Below are 5,725 nucleotides of genomic sequence, written 5' to 3' on the forward strand. Positions count from 1 at the left end.
TCCCGGTTCGTCCCACCAACCGGGACCAAAAGGTCCGGACGAACCGGGACCAATGGCCCACGTGGCCCGGCCGGCCCCCTGGGCTCACGAACCGGGGCAAATAGCTCCATTGGTCCCGGTTCTGGATTGAACCGGGACTAATGGGCTAAACTGGCCTGGACGAAAGCCCTGTTTTCTACTAGTGTGCATTGCCGCTGGACAATAAATATTGTGGGAGCAACATAGTTAGACTATGGAGAATGTACGACAATGCTACTCCCTATATTTCATGAAGTTGGTTGTCAATTTTTAATCAAGTTATGATCTAATAGCAAGCTCTGGCTGGAAGTGATCGAGGAGTGAGTACGACCAAAAACCTAATTTGAGTGAGTCTTGACAATCGTTTAGTCCATGTTGAAATTTATGTTTTTTTCACTCTGCGGTCATCTTTGAAACTATACCTGCTTGATAACTGTATGTACATGACTAAACCGGCCCGCACTAAACGGCAAGGAGGATTCCAGAGGCAAATGATGTTGGCAGCAAGAAGGAAGGAAGAATACGGTACAATCTTTACATATTGATTAGGGCCTTATCTATCTTACGATCCTGGTCAGGGATCTCCGTCACATGCACGTCTTAGTAGTAGCAAAAACAGATCCATTAACATCAGTTCCTCAGTACGTTCAGCTTGATTTAACTGTTCTTTACTTGGATGATCACGTCCATAGTTATTCTGGTGGTATGATTGTACAAAGCTAAAACAAATGCTCTACTTGATTGCTTTTATTTCCAACGTAATGTTGCCTAACTCCAGTAGAATTGAATCTGATTTCATTAATTGTGGCAAGCTTGGATTATTCCTTCTAATCATATTCCTTCTCCCATGTTCAAAGATTAATCCTAACTGCGGATTAATTTTAAATTCTTATACGCACGTTACCTATGGTTACTAACTCATTGATACAATTAAATTCTTATGTGCATGTTACCTACGGTTACACTACCATGAGTCCATGATCATGTTGATACATACCTTGAACTTGACGTGGACGGAGAAAAAGCAGTGGGCCTCGACATGCCAATTTGTGCCCTGATCTGCACCTTTAGTGTACGCAAGGCGCAGCGCGAAGCACGATGGTCCAGAGACCAAAAGGGTCAGATATGATGTCACCTAGCTTCTGACCTGTGATCAATGCCAAAGTTTTCATTGCCTACATCAAGTACAGTAAGTTACTTATTGGTCTCATCCCAATCGAAGATGAAAATATTTTGATCGGGACCAAGTACAGAACCACAACTAAATGCAAATGTTACCAATAAAAGGTTTATCCAACTGAAACAATATCGACATGTTGTTTCTTATTTACAAATATAATAAAGATGATCCAAAGGTAAAAGATGGAGAGCTTATCATATTAAGAACCATGTATATGTTTAGGAAAACTGGGATAGAGGGTCAAGGGTATGTAGGATGGTCTGCTAATTGTTTTCCTACCAAAGAAGCAATTCTAACTATGATTAGCTCAGTTTAACACCAATACGACCTTATAAGAATTTCAAAAAATTATTATCATATTTCAATGCGATGATACAATGACTAATTCTGCATTGCACCGTGTTGTATTAGTAAAATAAATGCTTAGCATGTTATACATCCAATCAAGGTGAACTCATATTCAAAATTGAATTTATGTGTCACATTCTCAAATTAAGGTCTGCCCCCGATTTCTTTTCTATTGGACCATATCCACCTCGGTACAGTTCTGAAAATATTAGAGAACAACTCAACCACTCCGTCAACCAAAAACTTAACAACAACCTCTAACTATACCGTCATGTACTTGGACACGGGAACGTGAAAGAACACTAAAAACTGACATATGATGTGGCCAGCCTATTGGTGCGACATTTTTCCATATTATTGCTATCTTGATATTTCCTGCAATTATTCGCTATCACTTAGTCAAATATTTATATTAAGTCTGTTGGTCTTCTATTATGCAGTATCTATTTCCACTCATTTTTAATCTTTCATTTATATAGGAATTGTCTACTGCTATTCAGTGCTCTGAGATAATATTTCTGGCGTATTAAATTTGACTGATAATATAATATATGTCTGTTAAATATTACTGATATATGATCATTTGGTCTTTCTTCTCAATAAAAAGAGTTTTGTAGAGCAGTATGCATCCATCTGTTGTTGCTTCCTTTTCCCTCAACTATTACAACCAGTTTTACTTTAGAATCACTATGAGTTAGATCTATTCGTGATATTTCAGAGTGTTATTTCTTCCAACATCTATTACAAAACTAATTGGTTTCATTCATCCAGTGATTTAAGGTAGAAGGTTATGCGGATATGATTCCATTTATTCTGTGGTTAAACTTTGTTCACACTGCATGCAAGGAGGAGTAGTGTGGTGAAAGGTTGGACGTACAAAGCACAAAATGTGGCTATCATGCGGACTAAGGTAAACTACTGTTTTTTTTTTAAATTCCATATGCCCTATCAGGATGATAGAGAGAATCAAGCCTTATACTTTTGTAGCAAATTAAATGAAAACCACAAAATGATAGATCAGAAGAGTAGTCCTCTTTTGTTTGTCTTGATCACTAATCAACAACTAGATCGTGATATTTTCGGGGAGGAGTCTTACTGGGTTTGTACAGCCAGATCCTTTATTTCGTTTGCAACATTACTTATTCCTTAAGTATATATGTAACCAATTCATGATAACTACCCCAGTAATTATATATTTCTAGGTAAACTCAAGGATTTACAAGTTTGGCAGACATGGATGCACTGTTCATGTTTATTGGTGTTCTTTGTGAACCATGGTAACATGTATTAAAACATATCTTCCGTCCTTCAACCGTGTTTTGAGGTCCGGGTAAAAAACTTCATTGGTTATCAACTTCACTAATGTTTAAGTTCCATATTTCACTCCTAGAAAAACTCTTCGAATATTTAAGAAAACAAATATAGAAAAATTGCAAAGGTGATATCATTTTTTAATAGAAATGTCTAGCCCGTGCAATTGCACGGGTTGACGACTAGTTAAGATTAATTTGTTTTTTAGCCGCTTGTTTTATTTGATTATTTTTTGCACCGGATTTTTTCTCAAGTTGGCTTGGCCCCACTATACTCAAATCCTGGCTCCGCCCCTGCATGGCCTTACTAGCTAGCTCCATCACCCAGGGAACGGTCTTCTGGCACCACGCCTCATCGGCCGCCAGTGCCATCGCCGAGGTTTGCTGCGGCTGTGAGGAGCATTTCTTTTTTCTTTATACCAGGCAGGCAAATTTCTCCTTGCGCGCACGAGAGGCCGACAAAGGATTTTTCGTGCATGGCTGTAGATCAGGGCTGGACCACCAGCACTAGAAAAAAAAAGCCCGTTCTCCGACCTGTTTGCTTTTTTCATCAGTCACGTGTCCCTTTTTTTGTGGGGGTCACGTGTCCTTTCAATGTCAGGGGCTAGATATGGCACTAATGTGGTGTCTATGCAAACTTCTACTGTTAGTACTGTGCAACACCCTGATGCAGTCCTTCCGAGTATGACACATGCAGAACACACTGATGGTCAAGATATCCAGAGATCTGTGGAGCCGGAGGGAGAAGCAACCACGGTTGTGTGTGCTGCAAGCTCGCTCATGGATGCATGTGCACCGAAGAAGCATGCACTGGCCATGGCTAGCTCCGTGCATGGCCAGCTGGCCGTGGGCACGGTGCATGAGCCCGTCGCTCACATGCATGTGGCTGGGGGCGCGCCTGCACAGCATGAAACGCATGCAGCAACCCCAGTCCCGATGCTCGGGCAGCTAGCTATGGGCAAGGATACGACGCCAACAGGGCACACAACTGCTGCTACCTCGGTTCACGTGCGAGGTTCCCCAACACTGTCTGAGTCGACTGCACCAGCATGTTCTCCGGTCGCTGTGGTTCCACTCGGTCCAGCAGCGGTTCGTGCGCATGGTTCTGCCGCGACGCCCGTTGCTACCGTTCCGGTTGGACCGTTGGCGCGTCCCTCTTCACCGACATCTGGGACATTACGGACCCCAACGGCTAAGCCGACGACACCGACGGCGACTATGTCTGGAGGGATTGCTTCGCGTCTCCGACGTAGTAACCGTCATGCCACCTCTGCCGATGGTTCCTCTACGACTGATGAGCACTCTCTAGCGAAGGCGATGTGCCGCCAAGCCGTGAGAAATTTGGACCCCACGCCAGGTACCCTGTCCGCTCAATCTTTTCTTTCTTTTTCAGATACTCGCATTAATAATAGCTTAAATAATATTGGTGTACTTATGGGAAAGAACGATAAAGAAGTTAAACTGTCGGTTGGGGCACTTAAACACATGGAGATTGACCGTTTAAAGGTTTCTCTGAAGTGTAATAACACCCTATCTAACCCCGAAACCGAGGAGGAGGATGAAGCGGATGCCAAATATGATGGTCCGCTAGTCTCCCACTTGGTTGGTGATATTACCGAGGTTGGTTTGGATGACGCAAGATCTGGGTCCATGTTTTGTGACTTCATAGCATCTTTGCGGAAATCTAAATCACAATCCTCTAAAAAGAAACAAAAACCGCCCAAGAAGGCGGAAATTTCCACACCAATCCGAGTTTCCACATGAGAGGCATGTTTTGGAATAGCAGAGGTCTCTCAGACTTGGCTAAACATAAGCACGTCAGTGATTGTGTGCGAGAACACGAATTGGATTTTGTGGCAATTTCCGAGGCTGGTAAATGTGACTTCCGCCCGCACGTCCTCGATCACCTATCTGGTGGTTTCGACTACACATGGCATAGTCTACCAGCTCGTGGATGGTCCGGAGGAATCCTTCTTGGGATACAGACCACGACAATGGACTTGTTGGCCTTTTTGACCAGTGAATTTCATATCAAATTTTACCTACGAAACAGGGCTGATAATTTTACATGGAGCCTGGTCGCAGTCTATGGGGCTGCCCAAGATGAGCATAAATCCGCTTTCCTTCGTGAACTGGTGAATCTGGCTAAGGATAACCCGTACCCAATGCTTATTGGAGGGGATTTCAATATCCTTAGGTACCAGGAGGAAAAAAATAATGACCGCTTCGACGCTCACTGGCCTTTCCTATTCAATGTTGTGATTGATAGTTTGGACCTTCGGGAGGCTTGTATGTCAGGGCGGCAGTTCAGTTGGGCTAATAACCGTTCTGTGCCAACGTACGAGAAGCTCGATAGGGTACTCATGGATACCGAATGGGAGCTAAAATTTCCTATGGTAACCGTACGAGCCCTAGAGAGAATCGAGGCATTATCGGATCATGCACCAATCATTCTTGATTCTAATTCTATGAGCCATTCTTCCCGCCACCCTTTAAAATTTGAATTGGCATGGCTGCACCGGGAAGGTTTTGTAGAAATAATCAAGAAAGTTTGGGAGAGGCCAGCCATTGGTCGTACACCGATTCAGAGATGGAATAATAAAATAAGGGCCATGAGGCAACACCTCTCTGGATGGGCGAAACACATCAATGGGCTATATAAAAAAGAAAAGCAGCGCCTTTGTACCATCATTGATGACCTCGACAAAATTGCAGAGACCCGCACCTTATCTCAACATGAGATTGAATTGAAAAATCAATCTAATGAGAAGGTTGCCCGTCTTCTGCGAGAAGAGGAGATCAAATACTACCAGAGGTCCAAAGTTGACTTCATCCTAATGGGAGATAGTAATACAAGATACTTCCAATT

The 5,725-nt window shown here is 42.9% G+C and overlaps 1 long non-coding RNA gene across 1 annotated transcript; it reads left to right on the plus strand.

Annotated features, from left to right (window-relative positions):
* Positions 1–222: 222 nt before the first annotated feature.
* LOC123064766 (uncharacterized) lies at positions 223–4,279 on the plus strand. The gene is made up of 3 exons (XR_006430795.1): positions 223–1,207; positions 2,318–2,456; positions 2,749–4,279. It is a non-coding gene; the product is annotated as an uncharacterized lncRNA (long non-coding RNA).
* The last annotated feature ends 1,446 nt before the right edge of the window (positions 4,280–5,725 follow it).

This window comes from Triticum aestivum, chromosome 3B (genome assembly GCF_018294505.1).
Source record: "Triticum aestivum cultivar Chinese Spring chromosome 3B, IWGSC CS RefSeq v2.1, whole genome shotgun sequence".
NCBI classification, from domain to species: domain Eukaryota; kingdom Viridiplantae; phylum Streptophyta; class Magnoliopsida; order Poales; family Poaceae; genus Triticum; species Triticum aestivum.